Below are 25,822 nucleotides of genomic sequence, written 5' to 3' on the forward strand. Positions count from 1 at the left end.
GCTCCACCTGCCGATAGAGGTCATCAGGTGTCGGTTGGACTGTGGTGAAGTAAAGAGCTTGGGTCTGAACCCTGTGTGGTGTGAGACCATCTGGACCTTGTAAGGCCCAACCAAGCTCAGTATGAACTGCAATGGGTCCTCCACTTGGGCCAAGACGGATGGGCTCCTTAGCGGTAATGATGCGTGTGTTATCGGCACCAATAAGGAGAAGTGGATGTGCTTTATCAAATGACTGGATAGGTATCCCCCTCAGATGATGGTAGCGCTTCTGCAGGGCTGCTACCGGATAAGACTGTTCAGTCAGGGCCATACGATTTGCGGTAAAGGCACCTTGAACAAGATGTGTCTGATCAGGTTGTGTGACAGAGGACACGTGGAAGTTCACACAGGAACCGGTGAGGTGTGCAACATCATGACGCACAGTTCTCAAAGCCATAGACTCAGGCTCACCCAGGAGACCAAGGTAGTGCACTGCTGCAGGGAGGATGATAGTGCGTTCGGCTCCATCATCAAGGATAGCATGTGTGTGCAAGGATTTACTACCATGGCTAATGATTACTGGCACAACCTTTAGATATACCTTTCCTCCCTGCTTGGCTACCATCGGGGTAGTAAGGTAGACATCAGAGCTCGTCTCTGATATGCCATGCAAGACTTTAAGGTGTATCTGTTGACATTCACTGCAGGCCTTCTTCAGGGTGCATGCATCTGGCATATGATTGGTGCGACCACACCGTCGACAACGTTTACCTTCGGTGATCCACTTTTCCACCTGTTCGGCTGTGTAGGTGGTAATCTTGGGGCACTGCAAAAGGTAGTGTTCAACACTCTTGCAGAAGAGACAGATACGCTTGTCCCTCGTCTGCTTCTTGTCCAATTGAGCGGTCTCACTAGAGGACACATAATTGGTCTCTGAGCCATAGTAGACTGCTACGGGTCGGTTCTTCGGCTTTGTGGCCGAAGGTTTCTCCATCCTTGAGCCTGAAGGATTTTCAGACTGGTAGCGCTGTGCCACCTTAGCGGACAGACGCTGAACTTCTGCCTTGCCCTTGAGCCAGTGTGAGAGGTCTCTCAGGTTATTGAGGTGCTCCACAAATGAGTCTCGTGAGTATTTGGGAAGCTTACTCAAAAGACGGTCCACATGACCAGTAGACATCAGCTCCATCCCGTAGGGGCCTTCAAGAGATATCAGCATTCCCACCAGTAAGTCGACATGAAGAGCGAAGCTCTGAAATGCTTTTGTGTCATTTGGCTTCACATCTGGGGCATTCAGCATGGCAGCAATCTCACTCTGGGCTAGTTGGTGAGGCTGCCCATATTGCTGTTGTAAAGCTTGCATTGCCGCTGTGTAAGGATTAGGGTAATGTCGACATGACTGTGCGATCAAGCGTGCTTCATCCAGAATGAGTTGTTCCATGAGCACTCTGTATTTGTAGTGCTCAGAGAGCTCTGGATGGGGATCTAGAAGATAATCCAGGGCCATCTTGAGATCTGTAAATTCTCTCTCGCTGTCATGTTCAAGCCTGGGAAGTTTTGGCACTGGTACGTTGAGTATGATGCCGGTATGGGAATGATGGTGCTGAATGTACTGAAGCTGCCATCTGCTGAACTGGCATGTTTGGAGGAGGCAAGGATTGGTAGGGAAACTGTGATGAATGGCCAAATGACTGGATCCCCGGTGGGATCTGTATCCCAGCATGGAAGGAAACTGGCTGTGCAGAGGAAGTAGGCATCAGCTGATATTGTGCTGGTAAACCAGCAAAGGAGTAACTCTGTTGAGTCGGTGACGCATTCGGAGGCAGATAGGGGAAGGCAGTAGGTGCCGATTGAGGCCAAGAGACATGTGACATAGGTGCCGCATTCGGGGGCAGATATGGCGTAGCTAAAGGAGGCCAAGAGAGCTGTTGCACAGGTACCATATTCTGCAGGGGCCAAGAAACCTGTTGCACAGATGTGGAAGGGGCATAATTGTAGGCTGATATAGGGGTAACCCCGGTTTGGGCCTGATATGATGGTGCCACATGTGTAGGCTGATGAGATGGGTTAGCCTGTGCCATGAGGGAAGACTGATGTAGTGAATGTACAGCTGTTGAAGCAGGGGTGTACATTACCTGTGCGTTGGACATCATGGGCTGGTAGGCTAATGAGCCTTGAATGCCTACTTGTGAAGACTGAGACACCAGCTGTGGATGTATTGTAACTGAATGGACGGGTAATGTCGATGACACCAACGAAGGTAAAGCTTGTGTCAATGTGTAGCTATGTGTCATCGATTGGGCTGGAGGTGGTGCAGACTTGTCATGTCCATGTGTCGACTGGGGCAGTGAAACAGGTGCATGGTTTCCAGCTTGGGAGGTCATTGAGGTGGAGGCATAGCCGGGCATCGACATTACGCTTCGGGTAGTAGAGATCTGTGGTAGACCATGATGGCTGGTCGAGTCGGAGGCATGAGACTCACCCGCATCACTCCCGTCGTCAGAGGCCGCTGCACTGGCGTGTTGGCTGTTCTCAGGAGAAGCATTGTGCACAGAGGCCACTGCACTGTTACGATGGCTGCTCACAGGAGAAGTATTGTGGAGTGTCAGAAGTTCACCTAGCTGACTAGAGAGAACAGGTATACCTTGTTGCAGTCCCAGTGGCGCAAAACCTGTCTGATGCCCGAGCACTGGGTGCAGATGGCCAGCTGCTGGACTACTTTGTTGCCACAGCCCTGGAGTGCTGGCACTGAAGGTCCTTCGTCCCAGGAAGGACGGTGGTAGTGTTACCTCGTATTCTTGTAGATGCTTTGGTGGATATCTGATCCGTGACTCCCTTGAGGATCCATCTGGGGCTGCTGCGCCTTGCTCTGCCATGTTGTAACCACAGTAGGTGAAGGATCCGGCTTCGAAGGACCAATATTAGAGAATATAGCTATCTCAGCTAAGTAGACTGGCCAGTTCTTCATCTACTGATGAGCTCCGGTCAAAGAGTTACATGGAAGCATGGTCACAGTTGGGGATTTCTTTATATTGTTCACAGAAGTCAGAATGTATTATAGTTTCTGCAATACAAGCACAAATAACATACAATGCTTCAGTATAATGTACAAATACAAGTGGGCCGTAAAATAACATAAATGACAACAGTGTGTCTACAGATAAAGGTTGCATACATGTTCAAACAATCACAACTCACATGAGCATTCACTCATCTGACTCCTCTGACAGTCTGATGCAAAGAGAGAGACAAAATGGCTGCTAAGCACATTTATACAGATACAAGGACCCTTAGCTGTCCTAAACACTGCCTGAACTAAAACTGGAACAATGTAAACATGTCATCCTATCAAATCACACAGCACCATCTACTGGTGGAAGGGGGGAATTCTGCACACAGGGCCCAACGGGTCTTCAGAGACCGGGCGGACCTCCTGGCAGAGGATGACGGCTGGCTCATAAGTCGATTCCGTCTCCCAAGACAGGTGCTTATTGAGCTAGTCAACAGGCTTGATCCCCTGTTGAGGAGGCGAACCAGGCGCTCACGCGCCATACCTGTCCACGTCCAGGTGCTGTCGACCTTGGGGTGTCTGGCCACCGGGACTTTCCAACGTGAGATCGGGGATAGGTCTGGCATCTCACAGCCCTCCATCAGCCGAATGATGCCCTCAGTGTTGGAGGCTATTAAATCCCTCACTGAGGAGTACATTCGGTTCCCATTCGTTGACGACCAGCAAACCGTGATTAAGAGAGATTTTTATGAGATTGCTGGTCTTCCGAATGTGGTTGGCGCGATTGATTGTACTCATGTGCGTATTAAACCACCCTCGGATAATGATTATTCATACATCAATCGCAAAAACTACCATTCCATCAACGTGCAGGTGATCTGTGATGCCAACCTATCCCTTCTCAACGTGGTAGCCCGGTGGCCAGGGGGGTCTCATGACTCATTTATTTTCCGCAACGGAAATATCGGAATGCAACTCGAGGCTGGTGCATTAGGCGGCAGGAGCTACCTCGTGGGTGAGTCTGTGTTAAATATCGAATGTGTTGTAATGTATTACATTTACTAAATTTTCGGTGGGACTTGTGTTCTAGGTGACAAAGGCTATGCAATGGCTGACTATTTAGTCACGCCATTGCAAGATCCAGCTACTGACCAGGAGCGCAGGTTCCAAGCTGCGCATATTAAAACGCGTGGTACAGTAGAGCGCTGCATTGGCCTGTTAAAGGGTGAGATGCTTTTGGTCACATGTGTAGTAGCCTAGCTCTTTATTTTCTGACATAATTTATTATTTGTATATTTACGTTTCATGCATGCATTCGTTTGTATCAAAGGCAGGTGGATTTGCTTGAGCAGCACTGGGGGCACGCTATTATACAAGCCAGTGAAGGCATGCAATATAATATTGGCCTGTGCGGTGTTGCATAATATTGCCCTGGTCAATGGCGTGCCCCTGGAGGAAAACCTTCAGCTCCCACCAGATGAGCCGATGCCCATTGAACCCCCACCGGAAAACCCCTACCCGAGGGCTAGACAGAGAAGAGAGGACCTCATAAGGCCGTTCTAAAAAAGTAAGTAAAGTATACAGTTTGGAATTGGCCCAGATACGTTACACATGTTAAAATGCACTTCACTTTTTTCTCACTTCATTCAAAGAGGGTTTAAAAACATTGGCATATAACAGCAAAGGCAACGAATTGAAATATGGGCACCTAAAGCTCGATGTAAAATCAAGGCATATAGCAAAAAAAGACCCTCGTTTAATAAATACTTTGCACAATGTTAACTCCAAAAAAATGTTTTATTTATTCTGCAGTTGCCTGCCGACTGCATCTACACTCGCTGTGAGATTAATGATTGATGTATTTATGTCCCTCAGGGCCTGGTGCTGCCCAGCCAGGACCGCGTCGTTCAGCACAAGGGCTCGTTCCTGAGCCTGGCGTGGGCACACGCTCTCACCGCGAGCCTCCCCTCCCGCACTGCTGGCTGTCTCTGGAGGGTTGTGCTGCGCTGGGGAGGATGGACGCGCTCTGCCACCATGTGCCCCCCCTCCCGCACCGCTGCTGTGAGCTCGTGGCTCACTGCTGCAGCTAGCCATCTCTGAAATGACAATGGATAGGCCTAATGAATAAATATTTCAACCCGTATTTGAATGTGTGAATATTGTACTCATTTCCTATATGGTCCAATGATAGGTTTTGGTTACTGGTATGTGATATAGGCAGGCTACCTAGTTTAGTTTAGTTTACTTACGTTCATCTGACACGGCAGTGTCGCCGCCGGGCACCTCCAGTCCGTCAATTGCCTCAGAGCCAATAATGGCAATGATCCTTTTTTCCCACCTCTGTGAGGTCTGTGATGTTTGGATCATTCTGGTCAGAGGATCACAATGGAAATAAATTAAGCTCCCGATGTTTAAGCAATTACATTTAATCAACACGTTAATTCTGTCTCAAGTAAACAAACAATGTCATATAACATACCTGACCACCACCAGTCAGCAGCTGAGCCTGGCGGAGCTGAGACGCTTTTTTTTCCGTCAACATCTTTATGTCCGACCACTTCTTCTTGACCTAATGAATGGTATAAATTAGCGCTTTTCCAAAGCTAGGCTATCACATATATATTTATTATTCAAATCTATATTAAAGCATAATTCAAGCATGTCAAACAAACCTCTGCTCTTGTTCTCTCAACTTGGGAGACGCTGTTCACCCGGCTGGTGATGCGAGTCCACATGCGAGTTTTAATGTCATTGCCGACCCCACTGTTGGCCCCGGCGAATAAAACATTTTTATTTGATTCTACCTCAGTGGTGAGGACATCGATCTCCGCCTCGGAATAGTTCCGTTTCTTTGCCGTCTTCCGTTCGGCCATTGCTGCAAAACCGAGGGCGCGGCTTGATTTTATAGGGCGTGCCCAGATAGATTTCAGCCGTGACATTTATTATAGTCGGAACGAAATTAAGGAAGGATCAGCTGTTTGCGATCACTTTATAAATGCCGTGGTGACGTGGGTGTACTACGAAACCCACACTCGAATTTGGGGCAGATTTTACACTCGATTGATAAATGAGGGCCTAAATGTTTTGGGGGGTTTTGTACCAACTTTAAACAATAAAGTTTAAAAAAATATGTTGTGTTCTATTGGTTTCATTGGTGTGAGATGGGCCGTCAGTGGGAGAGAGTGGATCAGCGCCGCCATCAGCTGAAATACAAGTGGACCACATGATTAGGATTGGTAAGGCCTATTCATAGTCCAGGTTATCGGTGAAGACCTAAAGGTGACCACTGAGAACTACAACATGACGTCATGCAGCGGCGTCCTCTTCACCTAAAACAGGAGTATAAACACAACACATCTCTCTGTTTTACTAACCACCGTTTCAATGGTCACCTCTTCACCTAAAACAGGAGTATAAATCGGCCTTTAGCGCCATCTTCAAAGATCTCACTCAAAGGGTGGCCACTGAAGTTGGGGTGTTGTGGAATGTAACCTAACCGCAAGCACGGGAGCAAACCTAAACCTAACCGCAAGCACGGGAGCAGTGCATGTTCGGACTAACGGGACTTCGTATCTATGGGCAGTTCCCCAGTTCCCCCTGCGTCTGTACCATTTCCGAGATCCACTCCGATGCAGTTTGGTTCTTTGCCGCAGCGGTCGCTAAAACGAGGAAGTCTGTAATGGTGATGTCGAGTGATACAGGTGGCATCGTAAATGGTAAATGGTAAATGGTGCATTTATATAGCGCCTTTATCCAAGGCGCTTTACAGAGATTGTGCATTACATTCACCCATTCACACACACATTCATACACCGATGGCAGCGGAAACCATGCAAGGCACCAACTAGCACATCGGGAGCAATTAGGGGTTCAGTGTCTTGCTCTCACAGTAACTCTGGGGGAGCCCGGGTTCGAACTGGCAACCTTACGGTTACCATCCAGGCACTCTACCCCTGAGCCACCGCCGCCCAAAGGTAGTTACGTAAAGGATTTGCTTTGAGTTTTGGATGACTCTGATGCTGGTGTTGGCGGTGGCCATCTTCTGATCTCCTCGCTCGCTCTGAAGAAGGAAAAGGACGACAGTGTTGTATACTTGATAACATATCAATTCCTTTATTGCGCAACTGTTCATGCACAGCAATTGTTGCAATGTACAGTGAGTGTTTTTTGTCTTGTCTCTCTTTGCTGCATGGCAGTACACCGCCCCAACCACTTCGTCTTTGTATGTTGCTGAAGTAAAAAAACTAAAACAAGGCAGGTGAAGATTAACTAAGTTTCATCAAAAGTTCAGTTCAGTTCAGTTCAGTTTATTTTGGTCATAGAATGAACATTGCATTGATTACATTTGATCATCATCATTATATCTTAGTATTTAGACCAAAAAGGTATAGGCTGAAGCCAGTGGCTTATTTTACCTATCCTATTTACACCAACAGAAATAATGATATATACAATACATCTAACACACATGGGGGGGGGGGGGGGCAATGTTCTGTTGCGCATTTACAATGGATGATTCCGAGACTGAGTGGATTCAAATACTTTTTATTTTATTTTATGTTCCATACACAGGTGTTTTAATTCTCATCATCATGTATTTTTTATTTTATTTTTTGAGTTTATGACTACTGAGGCTTAAAATGCCTCCAGAAAAAAGCTGTATACAGACACACCAGTTTAGTGCAACAAATACAGGATGGAAAAAATGACCTGTTCACATATCCACAGGAAGCAAACAAAACAAAACAAAAAACAGATTAAATAGGAATTGTTCCAATAAAATTAATATATTCAACACTCATTCAGCATAAACAACCTTAGTGTGGCTTATCTATCCATAAATCAGAACAATAGCAGATTAGAATGCCTGCTAACTGTATTCACACCTACTATGCCACTGTCAGGATTAAACAATATACAAAAGAATAAATGAACTTGAATTACCTCTGAATGTAAGTCCCTCTCTGACACCTACCATTTACTGAGAGGTAAAAAAAACAATACATCGGAATACATACGGACTTGAAAATAACAGCACTGCTTCCTTAATATTGCCCTGAGAGTGGGTACAAAACTATAACATATAAATGAAAAAATCAACTCTTCACAAAGTTAAACATTGGAACTGGAACTGGAAGATTGGTTGGATTCATCTTCAGTCGGAGCATCTGCCTGGTCTTCGTCCAACAGCACCGAGTGTGTGTTCGGTTTATCTTAAGTCGTGTGTCGTCGTTATCGCATCATCCAGTTCATCATCCTGATCATCATCACCAAGTTTGGAACTGGTGGCAGGCATAGCATCTGCCTTCAGGGTTGGATCTACCAGTGGCAGTACCAGATGCTGTTTAAGCGTCAAGCGTTTATCACCAGAGCTGATGCCGACGCAAGTAGTAGTGAGGAGCCTGTTCACGTCCCCTTCTCCTTCATTTTGGAATTGTATATTACCCCCGGAGTACACCGTCACCGGCCTCTCATCCTGGGCGAATGTCAGCTCATTTTGCAGGCCTTTCAATTGATACTGAAATCCTACACTTTTCGCCTGCAGCTTTTTCTTTACCTCCATTAGGAGTCCGCCAACCGTTGTGGAACGCGGGACCACCGTCACGGGAATTACTCTGTCCTTATGTTTCAGATGTTTAGCACTAGTATCAGAGTTTGGACGTGTACAAAGACTGTGTACCTGCTGTCATCTGGCTTCACGAAGCAGCGACACATCCAGTCACAGCATAAAGGAAAGCAATCCCACACTGTCATCAGATAAGGCCGCACCATGTTAGCACGAGTCTGCAACCAAGTTATATTATTGTGAAGTGCAGCTTCTTTAGCCTCCATTGCTGCCGAAATCTCCTTGGTCGGAGCCATCTCAAACTCAAACTAAACTTAGCTTAGCAAGTAGCAACCTAGCTAGCGAGTAGTAGCGACTCAGCGAGGTTGAGGCTTAAGGGTTGAGGTCGATTAAAATACCTTTTTTATTGAAAACTACAGTCCTATGGTGTGTAATTGTTTGACGCACACCCACCGGATAAGTGGGGCAAACGGAAAAGCAGCTTAGATTTTTCATTTGTACAAGGTAAGAGTGATTTTGAGGCACAAACGTTGCTCGCGCGACCATATTTGGGGGTAAATCCCACCCCCCTAAGACAGTCCTATTGGCTTCAACCATAGCTGGTCGCTACCTTAGAGTATACTCTACACTATATACAAGCCTGTAGCTAAAACAAGTACATTATCGCGCTATATTACATATCGATGCGATCTGCGTTATTATGACCTTAATTTTCATGGCAGGTACATTCCAAAGCAACTAATAATAACCACGTTATGGTGACATAATGTTACAATGTTTACATGAAATTCAGTCTTCTTCTACTATTGGAAATAGCATGGTTCCATTTTTGTGGAGCCCCCAACTGGCTCAGCATGAATTAGCTTTAGGCGGACCGAAAATAAACACACTTTTTACAAAATACGATTGTTAATACTCATTTCTCTGCCATTTCTGTTAGCCAGTTAGTAAAATACTAGTATTATCTTCAGTACACGATTGTATACAAAAAGGCGGATTTTAGCGGAATTTGCATACTTTAACAGGAAAGCTTTATTCTCTGGTTAACATTGGTACTGCTGTGTGCAGTACTTAACACCAGTAGTAGGGTGCAACAACACCTTAACTGTAGATTTGTTTTGTAATGACAACCCAAAACACCTTAACTATAAAGTGCAGTCTGACGGATATTTTGTGAAGCCACTAAGGAAATAAAGTTCATATAATGGCTCACATAATGAATAGCCTAAAATAATTTAACAAATTATGGCATTTGATACTGCAGAATGTAGATACGTAGTTACATTAAACAAATGTTTGATTAAGATAATTGACCCAATGCACGGCTCACTCGGTGGGCTCTCCGGTTGCAGGAGTTCACATTCACCGTGAAATACAGGAAAGGAAAGTACAACATCGTTCCTGATGCCTTATCCAGAGCTCCATACGATTTCACCCCAACCACCAGCTTGCCACCTGCCTGTGCCACCCTGCTGTCAGTCAAGGCGGAGGGGGGAAAGGAGTTGCCCATCTCGGATGAGCAAATTTGGAGAGCGCAACAGGAGGATGCAGACTGCCAGCGGCTGTATCAGGCTGTGATGGATGAAGGAGAAATCACTTTATCAGAGACCACAAAGTACACCATATTGGAAGACAAAGTGTACCGAGTGTTACAACTTCCACATAAAACCATTTATCAAGTCTTCATTCCTGAGAGTCTCCGCTCGCAGCTGTTTCAGCTGATCCACGAGGACCCATTGGCTGGACACCTGGGCAGGTACAAGACCTACAAGAGGTTGCTAGGCCTGGTCTACTGGCCACGAATGAGCCTGGATGTTAAACTGTCAAGTGTACAGAACTGTCAAGTGTGTCAACGCTACAAACCTGAGAGCCGCAAGGTCGCTGGGAAGCTACAGCAGACGGTCGTGAACCACCCCTGGGAGATGCTGGGTGTGGACTTGATGGGTCCCTTTCCTAGGAGTTCCAAAGGAAACGTCTACCTGTTGGTATTTGTGGATTACTACACCCGTTGGGTCGAATTATTTCCCCTTCGCAAAGCCACAGCAGAGACGGTCTCCCGAACCCTCATTCAGGAAATCTTCACCAGATGGGGGGTCCCCAACTACATTTTGTCTGACCAGGGATGCCAGTTTGTCTCCTCCTTGTTCAAAGCCACCTGTGACAAATGGAGCCTGAAACATAAGAAAACCTCCGCCTACCACCCCCAAACCAACATGACAGAGAGAGTGAACCGGACCTTGAAACAAATGATCGCCTCCTATGTAGGGGAGAATCACAAGCTCTGGGACAAACACCTGCCCGAATTCCGGTTTGCTCTCAACTCGGCAGTCCACGAATCCACCGGAGTCACCCCAGCGGAACTGAACCTCGGGCGAACCCTCCGCGGGCCTGCCGATGTCCTGCTCCAACCCAGAGGGGCGACACCTGACTCTTCAGCCTACAAAACAATAACCAAACTTCAGGATCTCACCACATTTGCACAGGAAAACCTCACAAAAAGTAGAACCAGACAAAAAAGGAATTATGACAAAACTCACAGAGACCAGCAGTTTCAGGAAAGAGACCGGGTATGGCTTCGATCCCATCCACTATCCAAGGCAGAGAAAGCCTTTGCGGCCAAGTTGGCTCCCAAGTGGCTAGGGCCATACCGCGTTGTGGCTCAGGTGGGCCCGGTCAACTTTGACGTTGTCCTGGAGGACAGTGGGGAAAATAGGAAGGTGGTGCATGTGGCACGCTTGAAGCCCTGTTACCCCACTGCTCAGGAAGTGGATAAGCTGGAGAGAGAGAAGGTCATGGCCATATTCAATGAGGAGAGTGACGACGAGGACTTTTTGGGCTTCCCTACTTCGTCCACCAAACTTTCCTCTGCGCTAGTGTCCACTGCTCAGGAAGTGGATAAGCTGGAAAGAGAGAAGGTCATGGCCATGTTCAACGAGGAGAGTGACGACGAGGACTTTTTGGGCTTCCCCACTAGCCCAACGGCCTCCTCCACAAAACTTGCCTCTGCGCTAGTTCCTACTGCCCAAGAGTGGGATATGTTGGAGAGAAGACGGCTCCGGGAGATCTTTGAAGAGGAAACAGACGAGGAATCGTTCCCCGGCTTCCCGTCTAGTCCACATGCCTCGGAGAAAGCCTTTTCACCAGCTGAATGTTCGGACAGGGAGGCAGAGGACGGCAGAGGAGGAAATCAAGCTCAAACCCTTTGCAGCTTTTCTTCAAGGGGGGGGAAGTGTGGCGCTCCGCGCCTGTAACCCCTCTCCTACGCACATGCACACGCACGCACGCACGTCACGCAGACTTTGACACTCCTACGTCACGTGCCCGCGGGGCTACGAGAATGCATGAATGGAACGGGAGCGAGTTTGAGGAAGTGACACTGACAGCTGTCATCTCGACAAACGGTTCATAGTTTGTAGCCAGCCGTGGGACTGCCCAACACCACACCATCCTAACCGTGAGAGTAGTGGTTTCCCCGTCGGACTCCATTCAAACAAGTTTAGTACGCATGCTATTTTGACTCACCGAAACCACACATTGGGCAATGGGGGTTTTCTAATTTCAGCTTCTCCAGCCAGAACTACTTATTTTGACGCTCCAAGGCAGCGAGCTGATCCTGGAGCCCCAGTCGCTCTTCCTCCATCGCCTTGTAAGAGGTGCTGACTCGGCTACCCACCTCTGCCATGTACACGGGCAGTCCCGGAGCAGCTCGGTCTTCGAGACAACGATACTAAAAAAATAAAACATAATTAACTTCACGTCTGTATGTATGATTGATCGATTGAAGTATATGTATTAACAACATGTAAAATGGGTACATTACATTTTCTTAATTATGAAAATAAGCTTGATGCATATATTCAAATCTTACTGTGTTCATGTGATTGAAAGGTTAACACATGTAGCATATGGTGTATCATTTAAGATTTCCTCATCTGACCATTCTCTGTAGATCAGTTAAATGATAATTACTTACATGGATCAACATCATTTGCTGGCGCAAATTATCCCCTACGACGGATTTTGCCTTAGGCATTTTAGTGGGCGAAGTCAAATTACCTAAGGCACTAAGGCACTAAAGGCATTTGTGCTTCCCGCATGAAACTTATTTTGTTCTTAAACGTAAGTATGACATTTACCCCATGGGTTGCTGTCTGAAAAGCTTTGAATTAAAATACTATCACTTCATTTCCATAATGTTGTTATCAAATACATATTGACATGCAGGTATAACCTCATTTATACTTATATTTGTTTAATAGATATCATGGATATGTTCCATTAACTGCAGAAGGTGCAAATGGGCCAGGAAAATGAAAATTTTGTCACATTCAAATAGTCTTTATGATGTACAAACAATTGAGTAGGTGACTTGTGTGTAATGCAATGCAATTATATGATAGTTTGGAGAATGAACTACCTGTAATTTCCGGACTATAAACCGCAACTTTTTACCCATGATTTGAAGTTCAAAAGTTCAACGGTGCGGCTAATCTATGGATTTTTACAGCTAACGCAGATCTAAGGATCTAAGGCTCTGAGCTAACGTAACGGCCATTAGGGGGCCTTCTAAATCTATCTATGGCCGGTCCATGCATTCAGGCTGGTTTTGCAGCTGCCGTTCTGATTGGCCAAAAGTTACAAGTCTACACTGCCTCACGGATGGACGCCTTGTGAGCTTGTAAATCTGCTATTTTTGTTGTGCAAGACGTTTCTACGGAGCAGCATAGCATTAGCATGTTACGTTACTTTGGAATGGAGTTATATATTATAGGCATATTATATTATAGGTATATCCAATGGATGTTGTCCCGTTGGGTTTCATAGTCCTCCGTCTTGATTGCAACGATGTGGGGAAATTGTGTGAGAACGGAGTTTACGCAATCAACCGTTTCCCGTAACTCCTGAGATGCCCGTACCGAGTGGGCGAGGAGAGGGAAACGCACTTTGGCCCGAGGGAATTTGTCAGACGCCAAGGCGTGTAACTTACGCACGTCCCTGTCGAGGGCGTGGAAGTCCGAGCAGCTACGGCTGGTATAGCCGAAGGCCAATATAACCTGTTCGACCTTAGGGAAGGTCCCGACGAGTTTGGACAGGATGGCCGCGGCGTGGGAGAGGTTAGCTCCAGGGAAAGAGTCCACCTGGAACCTGGTGTCCAAGATGACCGGTATCCATTTGAGGTTTGAGCTTCCCGCTATAACGATCGGGCGAACCGGTTCGAGCGACCAGGCGCTCTTGACGCTGTTAGGATAATGTATGGTTCGCCTGACGGACGACATCGGGAGAGTCGTCACGGGAGTGACCGGGACCTCCTCCGCGGACGGTACGCGAGGGGCTTCGGAGAGGAGACGAGCGCACTCGAGCAAACGACCCTCGTTGATAGAACCCTCCGTGGGGGGGCTCCGGTACTGCAGCCACCGGACTGTCAAATAAGAAGTCATAAGGGAGCGAGTCCCACGGGGGGGGAGGAGGAGACGGCGGGAGGGCTCACCTTCTTCGGAAGGTGTGTTGTGGACACGACCGAAGGTGGAGCTTCGGTGGGAGAGGACGAGGCCGAGAAGAGCAGCAAGGACTCCATGTTCTCGTGAGGCATGAAATCAGTGGCGGTGCGTCCATAGGGGGCGCTGGTGCGCCGCACCACCATGCCCACCCCCTGAATAAAACGTGAATAAGAATGACTGAGAAACGAAATCTACAGCCTGTAATTTATTTAAAATTAGCAATCCAGAAACGTAAATATTATATAATATAAGTAGCCACTATCCAAAGGCAGTGATTCAAAGTTGTATTATGCTGCCACGTTAGTATTATGCCTCCATTAAATGTGAAATGTTGTTTACGTTGTGTAACGTTCCTGATTGGTTACTGAGTGTCACATGTTGGTGCGCGTTCATCTGTAGCCCTTGTCTTTCTGCATTGAAGAGTAATGCATTGCGGCACACATGTCTTCAATACAAACTATAGGCAGCATCTGGGTCGCGAAAAATGTGCGATCCATGACATGTTATTCACACCACTAAGCACTTGGGGGCAGCATACACATTACAGCACAGTTTGACATAGGGTTTAACATACAGCCACAACAACATTATGCTAGAAAAACGAGGGATGAGACAGATGAATGGAGCCAGGTAAAGTCAAGATAATAATAGTTTAATTCACTTGCATAATGGAACAATAAGAGGAAAAATAAAACTCTGTGAAATCACTGCAGAAAACACCATTTGAGAGAAAAAATAAGAATTAAAGAGCTGGGTCCAGACAAACCTGATGTAATCGTCACAAATGTATGTACAAAAAGTAAAAATTAATGGCAGAGTCATGGCTTTGAGGGTTCTTTTATAAGGACTTTTTGATTATTTTTTTGCTAATGTTAAAGCCACTGTAGCAAAGTCATGTGGCTTTGAGCCATTGCACTTTTTTATGGCACTGGTCGTTCTGTCTCAGGTTTGTTTCTTTAACCCTATATGAACCTTTTGTTACATTTTGATATATTTAATAAACCTTAGACAGGCTCCCTTAGTAGATATATTTAATAAACCTTAGACAGGCTCCCTTAGTAGATATATTTAATAAACCTTAGACAGGCTCCCTCAGATATTTAATCTATGATACCTAGTGCATGTTTTCTTGATTTTGTTATAGCGCCCTCCCTAGGACAAATGTCACCGGCCGCCACTGCATGAAATACGTCGGGGTGGGGTCCACCGGTGCTGAGGGCGGTTCCGGGGGATCCTCAGAGTCCGCTACCGGTGTCGACAGGGCCTCGACCGCGGGCGGCCTATGGGAGGCGAGGGCATCGCTCGACCTCGACACGCGTGACTCCCCCCAGAAAAGCCCTGGGGGATCCTACCGGCGAGGTCCGCAACCACCTGAGCCTCCAGGTCGTGATCCATGGACTTGGCCGCCTCCCGACAGGACCTGGACCAAAGCCCTGCGGGGTCGTCCTGTGGCGAATCGGGCAACATGCCCAGGAGGCTTTCGACTTTCAGGGCGTAGTGTTCCTCCAACACCGAGTAGCACTGGCCCAGTGAGATTGGCCCTTATTTCTCACTCTCCTGTTTTTTGTTTTTTGTTTTTTTTACAGTGGTGTTTCAGAACATTTTATTCAACCAATAAAACAAACAATTTTAGAAGGGCAGGACAGGAGGCGTAGTCCTCTGCACTGACTGAGTCAAATGGTCAGTGAACTCCTTTAATACTCAATACCGCCATTGCGGTATTGGGAACCGAGATGGCGCATTTGAGAACCGAGTTGGCTCATGCGGTCCCCCTGGTCCGGGGGACTAGGTGGGTCATCACGTCCTCCACCAGACTGGGTACTCTCTGCAGATTTTGCACTACACTGGGAACTCTCTGAAGGTGGAGGGCTCACATTTTCCTCGGTTTCACCAACACGGCCACGACCACTGCGACGACCACGACCACGGCCACGATAACGGTCATGACCACCACGTCGACCACGACCATGTTCCCCCGTGCCGAAACCATATCCTTCTCTTCCTTGTCAGCTCCGAGACAATGGACATGTGAAGAAGAAGCCTCACTCTCCTGTTTGAGGAACTCCACAATACCACTGCTGGTCTTCTGCTTTTTAGGAGCAGGACCAGGTCTATTGGGGGGGGGGGCATTTCAGGGGTAGGGGTTGTGGCTGAGACGTCGGACAGAGAGGCTGCAGAGACCATGCTGGAAGATGCTGAGGGCTCTACCATCCCCTGAAAGAAAGTAATAAAAAGGAAAGGAATTACAGTATATTCTGCTTTTACACAACCTCTGCATTAGACTTGTTTACAACAGGGTCCACCATTTTCAATTAATCAGAAAATTACCATTTGACTTTTGTTAGGATCTGGCGAAAATGAGGCAACCACCAACGGAGGATCGACATATGGCCTGCCACCAAGCACCTTGTGCATATCAGAGAAGAACTGCCATGTTGCAGATGTTTCCTCGCCCCCATCTGTCCCTGAGCCCATTTTGGGAGTTCTGAGGTCCTGAAAGACAGACAGACAGACAGACAGACAGACAGACAGACAAATGATTGATTTCCAGAGAAAATAAGTTGTGAAAATGCTTTGTAATAAGCAACCTTACAATATTTGAAACCCAGGGTGTTTTCATGCCCAGTGTTTTTTTTTAATTCATTTAAAATAAATGTATCTGTATTTAAGAAATACATTCTTGTGATTGTAGTTACTTTAACTATTTCTTTACTTTATGCATTATATACTACCTGCCCCAAGAAAACATTTGTCACTGAGTGTGAGATGTGCAGATACTGTATGTTGAATTGTTTACTGTTGATTGACAAAACATGTTAAGCTAATCATCTGGGGACCCCCAACAAATTATTTGGGAACCTCCCTGGGGGTCCCAACACAGGTTGAAAACCACTGACCTATCTGTGTAATAAATATTATTTTTGGCAATAGCATATATAGGGAAAACAGGAGTTTTCTCTATTAGACAAAATTATAAAAAAAATTATGGTAGGCCTATATAGACAAGCTAATAAAACCAATAACGTGGTCAAGCGAAATCAACCAGAAATAAAGACCACCATATGCCAGCAGTGCTGTCAGCTAATGGGTATCCTCTAAAAAAACTTTTCCTCACTCCCAAAGAGGTTTCACGGCACTTCTCGAACTTCGCCTCGTTCTCACTCCTGAACCTAATAAAGGCTCTTGTTTGTTCAGGGGTCCCTGCAAGCATGCCAGAGGATATATGGAGCATAACGTTAGTTTGATGCAATTGGTCATAAAACCATACCATAGGGCTACTATCACTGCACTGAGTAGCCAAGCCAGATGTTGACACTGACAGGTCGGACTGATTGTTCCACCAGTAATTTTGATAATGAATAAAGCTGTTAGCTAGCCAAATTAATGGGTAACGTTACGTTAGCCATGGTTCACATGACGGTCGTATTATGTTTTTTTTTTCATCAAATCAAATCAATTTTATTTGTATAGCACATTTAAAAACGACTCTCGTCACGCCACCTTTTACTTTATTGCTTCCGTTCATTCGAAGGACTTCAAGTTAACACCACCTTCTTCCTCTTCTTGGCGGAAGGGGCCTGGCGTCCCTGGGGGCCTGCTGGCGTCCCTTCCGAAAGAGGACGGGGATCTTGGGTCTGGAAAGAGGGAGTGAGCACACCAGAATTTAAAATGGATAGCAGTATTCCATTTTCCATTTTCAATATTCCACTTTAGGCACTGTTAAACAACTGCTTGAGATCATTTGGCAAGATAAATTGTGGAGTGTACGCTATGTAGAGTATGAAATACCGGTTGTGGGTCAGCCTCTTCATCCAACTCCTCATCTGCCTGCTGGAGCAGGAGGAGCTCCTCTTCCTCCACCTGGAACCCCAGCTGCCTCTTCCCCCCCAAAGAAAACAAAATTAGTTGCCATTTACAATTAGTGCTTCTCTGTACTTAATAGTACCAAAAGTCTTACCTCCTTTTGGCACTTTGAGAGCTCCCTGCGCAGCATGAGGTTAACCTTTCGCAAGGTTTTGACCTCCTTCTGCATCTGAATGCAAGCAGGTCGGTGGCAGGTCGAGGTGGAGGGATGGTCGGCCGGGGGTGCTACCGGGGGCGGCTCTTCAAATATGACATCAAGGTCCGTCATCATCTCCGTCTTTGCGGCACGGAGGGCCCTCAGTTGGGTCATGGCCAATTTGTTGCGCATCGGGCGCAGGATTTCGATCATTGCGGCATCGTCCTTTACAATGTCTTTGTGTTTGTGACGCAAATGGTGCCTCACATTTTTTATTCGGGCAAAACAGCCCGTCCTGCGGGATGTGGGGCAAACCACCTCCTCCCCCTCCACGACGGTCCTGTCCTTCCCTAGTTTGCACAGAATCTACCATTAGGTCGTTGATGGTGTCCACGTCCTTGTTGGTAGGGGCAAGCACTGATCGGCCCTCCAGCCAGCCGGTAGTAGTGAAGTTGTTGGGCATATTGGGAAATATTGTTTGGCAAAACATCTTCATGGAGCGCTCCTCCGCTGTGTGGTCACTGTCTGTGTTGCTTTGAATTTGGAAATACCTGTCATCTGGGATGAAGATGAAGTTGTTTGTATCGTTGGCTGTACCATCACCAATGCGGAGAGTCCATTGGTCAAAGACCTTCAGGTGTTGGTTTTCACTGGCCCTGACCTGCATGTTCTCTGTGAGGCTGGAGACTTGGAAGTGTTGCCAGAGGCCTGAGTTATTGAGGCAGCTGTTGACAATTTGGGCAGGATTAGCCCCTCGAACCACTGGAAGACAATGGCGGAAGTCGCCGGCCAAGATGAGGATTTTCCCACCAATTGGACAGTCTGGCTTGTTCATCAGGTCTTTCAGAGTGTGGTCAAGTCCCTCCAGCAGGAAGCGGTGCAGCATGGTTGCCTCATCAATGAGCAGGAGGAGTGCCCGTCGTACCAGCTTGGCTAGGCTGCTTTGAGCTGTGATGTGGAAGGGTGTGTGTTTGTTGGGTGGAGAGGTGCTCTCATCCGTGAATGGAATGTTCTGCCTAGGTGCAGGAGTTGTGCAGCAATGCCCGTAGTTGCCATGCCATGGTCATTTGCCCGGTCCCTGGGGAGATGTACAGGTTAACTCAGAGTATCGCCTGTGCATCTCATGGCACAAAGGGCCGGAGTGGCCCACTTTATAGAGCAGCAACTCCTAAGACTGCATGTGCCAGAGAGGGCGTTGCCACATCTAGGTTGTAGTATGTGGCGAACGTCGAGGGTGTGGACCAGCTTGCTGCAGTACAGACTTCCTGGATCGACACCACCTTATGGAGTGCCCACGATGCTGCCATACCTTGTGTGGAATGGGTCATCAGCGTTTGTGGGGGCTCCTTTCCTTGGCTAGTGTAGGCCAGACGGATGGCGTCCACTATCCAGTTGGAGATAGTGACTGTTGTAACAGGCTTCCCTTTGGTCTTGGTATCCCAAGTCTTGGACGATGATATTAATGACATTTACCTGATTAAAGGGCTGAAGGGCTGACGACGGGGTTTTGGTCCTGAGACGCACTGGCCCATGATGGACGGTCGTTCGGTTGAGGGACGGGTAACTGGTCGGTCGGTCAGTTGGTTGATCCGGGTCGGTCAGGTAGTCAGTCAGTTGGTCAGTTGGTTGTTTTTGTCGGTCGATAGTACTTGTAGTGATAAGTTAACTGGTTCTCTCTCTCTCTTTCCGTGGCTTCTCTCTCCTCTCTCGGCCCAAGACTCTCTTTGCTGCATAGCAGTACACCGCCCCAACCACTTCGTCTTTGTATGTTGCTTGCTTGGACAGCCCTTTGACTACTGTGGCCTTAAGGTAGAAGTCATGGTCATATTCTTCTCCTAGGACATCCTTGTGGAGTTTTTTCAGATGGCCCTTATCTTCACACGTTATCGCCGATAGCTTGACCTGTCTTTGTGAACAAGAGCAAAACATATATACCTAGTCAAATCTGAATCATCATTACTACTAAAATATTGTACTTTTTTTCCCTTTTTTTTAAGATATCTTTTTGCGGCTTACGCCTTTTATTGGTTTTTGAAGGGACATATTATAATGTTACCAATAATAAAGCGGTCCTTCAAGTGGTCCTTCAAGCAGTGTTGTTTTTGGCAGCAATTTTCTATTTTAGTTTTAGTCATAGTCTCTTGAAAGGTTTTCATTTAGTCACATTTTAGTCACCTGGAATGTTTTAGTGTTTAGTCTAACACAGTCTAAATCTACAGTTGATTTAGTCGACTAAAATGTATTTTGGCGGGCTTTGATGCCGTCGTAATGGCTGATTTTACGCTTGCTGAAAATATCCGATCTACAATATCACACTGTGAGATTGTAGATCGGCTATTTTCAGCATGCAACCAAGTGTAAAATGACTTATACTGGATCTCTTGTCCACTAGTCCCTTCCTAACCTTTTAGTCTCGTTTTTATTTGTTGACAACATCGACAGTATATTTAGCCATAGTTTTAGTCATCATAGCTTAGTTTTCATTTAGTTTCCATTACATTCTCGTCAGTGAAAATATGTAGTCGACGAAGAGTTTGTGTCGAAAACGAAAACAACACTGCCTTCAAGTGATCAAGTGGAAGTTACTTTCCACCACTGCTTTTACCCAATGATTGACTGACGAGTCCGACTGACTGAGCCCTGTGTGTTGCACCATGCATGTGTGACAGACAGACAAACCCCTCACTGCTTCAGTGTGCAAACAACAACCAGTGGCAAATGGTTCAACCCTAAATGAACACGTTGTAGGAGTGCCGGTGTAGGCAGAGAGAAGAAGGAGATTTATTCTCGGATTGGAAAAGCCAACGATGGTGGCACTCCGTTTATTTCAGAAAAGATAGAGAGAACAACAAACTTGTCGCATAGGTAAATACGTCAACTCGTAACTACGTCAACACCTCGGAGGTGTGTTTCTTTACTCTTAAGGTAACACACTATGCCTTGCATTAAGGTGAGAGGAACAACCATATAAAACATGGGCAAGAACGCAGTGAATTATAAATGTCATTAATAACTGTTCAGTGTGTGTCTATCTACCACAACGTTGCACTTCATGCTTGAAATAATGCCATGCATGTGTCGTGTGCTGCTGGGCGGGACCAGGGCTGCTGTTGACGTAAATCAAAAGTGCATGCACTCCTCCTGCATGAGGTATATAGGCAGTCTTTTCAGACATGTGATCTATACTTTTTCTTTTCCAAGGCTGGATACTGTACTGTACTGTACTGTACTGTACTGTACTGTACTGTACTGTACTGTACTGTACTGTACTGTACTGTACTGTACTGTACTGTACTGTCACAAACACATTAGGAAAAATAATCGGCACCTTCGGGGAGAGGGGCCTTTGCGATTTATGCACAGGGCCCTTTTTCACTTTAATCCGTTCAACGCATTGTGAATATGTGTCGTGACCTTGTAAGTTGGCTATTTTCCCTGCGCAACACAGTCATACAACTAAAGTAGGCTCAAATTGTGAGATCTCTGTGATCTTCTCAGTAAATATCTCCTTCTGATGGCATTGCATCTGTGTTCAGATCGATAACATATTTTCCTTACAGAATACTTAAAGGTGTAGTGAAATGGCTTTTTTGGGCATTTTATTTTGAAGTTTTAGCTTCAGACGGCAGGATCTAAGTTTCTGAACCAATCAGAGCGTTGCATCCCTTCAGGCTATGGGTCATATAGGTCCGTCTCATGCACGCACAGTTGAAAAAAGTAATACACTGTCTCGATGTCATCTTGAATTGGATTAAAAACTGTGGATTTCTGCAATCAGTAGCACATAGTAGGCTAGATATGGGAATCAAATGGGTAACCCATTTAGGTCTGACCTCAAAATTAAATAAGAAATCTTCTAAATCCTCCAGTTTTCTGAAATAAATATTTTCACTATTTTTCAAAAATAGCAGACCTACTGGACAATCTCGCTTGTAGATCTGCTATTTTTCAATAGCTAAATTATAACAATGTTTAAAACACCAAAAGGGGTTCCCGCCCAAAATGGAAGTAATTAAAATGTTATTTTCATGGACTTTTGATGTCTGTCGTAAGTTAACTCCTGTGGGGACGACATCCCTCTTGTCCTCCACCCATGTTGCCTTTTCTTTTGTTTGCTTTGATAGTTATTTTCTTTGCTTATGAAAAGGGTTGTGGCACAGAGGATGAGGTTGTCACACTGGTCAAAATAAGAATTATGCAAGGGTGCTGTTCTTAGAATTTCCGTCAGATTTCAATACAATACAGTCTGATATACTAGTGTCAAAGATGGTACAGTTGGAACTGAATCCATACTTGATTCACTGGTATGCTTCTTTTCTTACTAATAGAGTGCAGAGGGTGAAGGTGAACACAACCCTCTCCGCAGCATTACCCACTAATGTTGGTAGTAGTAGTTTATTTATTTTGGTCATTAAAACAAATCAATACAGTGCCTGTTTTTTTTGCAAAAGAAACATTGACCAAAAAGGTGCAGGCTGAAGCCTAAGCTTGTAGTGCCTACCCTTCTAACAAATAAATGGCTTTCATAGGTAAAATAATACAACAAAGCAAACAACAGAAGGGAAAAAACAAACAAACATAACATAAAACAAAAACAAAACCAAAGACAGACAGGACAATACAGTTAACAGGAACAAGACAAAAAAGAGCAAAAACAACAAAACAAAACACAAAACGAGAAAAACAAAACATATCAATGTTCTATATGTATCTACTATTTTTGATCTATACATTTTTTTTAATTTATTTATTGTACTACAGTTTTTTAGTTCGTCATCCAATCCATTCCACAGCTTGACCCCTCTGACCGATATGCACCTCTCTTTGATGTTTGTTCTAGCATTTGTTTGTTTGAATATGGCAGTGCCTCTTAGGTTGTAGCGGCTCTCTCTAGGCCAGAACAGCTCTTGGATACAGGTCGGGAGCAGGTGATTGTGTGCCTTATACATTGTTATTGCGGTATTTAGATCTACTATATCTTGGAGTTTTAGGGTGTTTAATTTAATGAATAATGGGTTGGTTGGTTGGTTGGTGCGTAAATATCAGATTGGGTATGGGATGACAATTCTTATGGCTTTTTTTTAAAGTAGAAATATTGGCTGGATAGTTGTTTTGTAGTTGTTCCCCCATACCTCCACACAGTAATTGATGTATGGGAGTACGAGGGAGCAATACAGCATGGTGCTCCCCAGGGTTGTGTAAGCTCAGCTGTACTTTTCACCATTTATACTGACAGATGTCGTACTGAGTGAGGAATGTCTGTCTGAATGTCGCACCGACACACCAGATCAATACATACTAAAGTTCTCAGATGATACAACTTTAATTTCTCTTCTAGATAGATCCAGTGATCCTGGACTGCACCAACACAGAGTAAATATACGGCGGTTGAATGGAGTGATAACAACGCTCTCATCATCAACACAAAAAAGACATAAGAGATTATATTTGGCGCACCACTAGAGACACACAGATCCCCCATTACTATTCATGGTGGACATATTAACCAGGTATGTTCATACAAATACCTATAGGAGTAGTAATAGATCATCTCCTGTCATGGAAAGATCAGATTGAATCAGTCATGTGTAAGAAAACAAAGCAAATAATCTATTTCCTTCGCCGTTTAAGATCCTTTGGTGCTAGTAGCCGGATTCTTCTTTTGTTTTTCACTTCTGTTATTATGAGTGTTCTTCAGTACTGTAGTACCATGCACCTGGTATGGATGTTTGTCTGTAGCCTCAAAGTCACAAATGCTGCAACAACTACATATTTGTTCAAAGATTGTTGACCAACCACTTCAGAGACTCTATACATCCACGTATGATAACAGCATCCTAAGGTTAGCGAGGAATATCACCTCTAATACTAGCCATGTTTTGTATGGAGAGTATAGGTTGCTGCCTTCAGGAAGGAGATATAGGGCTCCATTTTTGTCTGATCTTTCTAAAGCCACTATTTGGGGTTTTAGGAGTGGGCAAAGGGTGTTCCCCCACTAAAGTTGATATTTTGGTAACCTGTCTAAATCCCTTTAACCGTTGCCCGTTGGTGCTATATTGCTTCATAGCCGCAGCCCTGAAGTCTCACTGCTGCACCCCCCCCCCCCCTTTTTTTCTCCACACGCACAGAGCCAAGAACACTCTTTTTATTGAGTCACAACTCGCTCAAATCTTGCTCATTTTTTAAAAATAACTATGAAATTAGGGCTTTCATTTGGTATAGATTGTGCATCTCTACGGAACGGTATGCAGCGAAAAGGAAAGCATTTGCTGCTATGGGGTGATCATGAACTGAAAGAGCAAATGGAAATCGAATCGCGCACAAATAACTTATTTGACTGTACAATTATATAAACACAATGGACACAAGGAAGTGGCAGGCACTCGACTTCTGCTGATTATAGGGAAATTACACAGAGATAGGAGAATAATGAGAGATGAGGCAGCCTACTCTGTGCCTGCAGACATCTCCATTGAGGCGCGGCGTGCCGTGCGCCGCTCTACCAAACTAATTTGGCACGGCTTACGGGTGCTTTAAACTCAACTATCGACTTCCCAAATGTAGTATGTGACCAAAATAGCAATTTAGGGGAAAGCGTGCCAACACGCCCATGACCACACCTCTAGGCACAAATACCGCTGTCTGCAAAAAAGATAGCGGGTGACGCGGGATGAAAATACCATTAAGGGACAGAGAAAGGCTGCGACAACATTTTCGTTACCGCTAAACCCCTTATCCCTAAACTTCTTTGCCTTTTTTTTTTACTATTTTGGTAAACATTTTTGAATAGTCAAAATGACCAGTCTACAAGCTGTAGATTGGCTAGTTGAACTATTCAAAAATGTTTTTCTAAATAGTAAAAAAGGCAAAGAAGTTTAGGGATAAGGGGTTTAGCGGTGATGAAAATGGAGCCCATGGTGTTCCAGCATACAATAGGTCAGACTGAAGAAGTCGACTTTCAGGCTTAATCAGGTTTTTGGCCAGGACTAGACTGAGCTATGTGGACATTGCTCTGTGCCCTTATATGTCTCTATGTATGTAACTGTATTTTTATTTCTGTTTTTGTGTTATGTCAAATGTATGTGTTGCATACAAGGCCGCTGGGCTGCAAGGCAAATTTCAGTGCGAAATGACAATAAAGTACTATATCATATCATATTGTAATGTTAGTTTGCCTTCAGTTTGAGGAAGTTACTGTGATTCGTGCTCACAACCGCCTTTGCCAACATGAGATGTATCGGGTTTGTTTAATGTCATGTAATCCAGAATGAATAGTATTACATTTACCGTTTTTAGTTGTATTTTTTGTTTCGCACTTGATTAGGAACTTTAGTTAGAGGTATTTTTTTAATTTTCCAAGGTAGAAAGTTTTCTTTATGTAAACTGACACTCTGAAGTCATTTTTCCTTTGAAAATAAAATAAATAAAAAGATTTTGCCTCTGACAAAAGAAAATAACGATAATAAAAGCTAATCTTCTTTTGTAAAATCTGTCTCCTCAATATTATGCTATTTCCTCCTACCCTAGACATGTGGTCGTAACTCGTAACAACTGCACTAAATATTTGATTTTCCATTCCAGCATAACAGCATAACATTTATTTAGATTCTCATTGTGGGCCCAGGCCGTAGCGTAACGGTCTGGGCACCGGACTGGTGATCCAGTCGCGGTGTGCCGCGGGTTCGACTCCCGAACCCGACACGGCCTTTACCGCATGTCATCCCCCCATCTCTCTCCCGTTTCCTGTCAGCCTACTATCTGTCCCTTAAAAA

The sequence above is a fragment of the Protomyctophum parallelum genome (assembly GCF_964188405.1).
Source record: "Protomyctophum parallelum genome assembly, chromosome: 2".
In the NCBI taxonomy this organism is placed as follows: domain Eukaryota; kingdom Metazoa; phylum Chordata; class Actinopteri; order Myctophiformes; family Myctophidae; genus Protomyctophum; species Protomyctophum parallelum.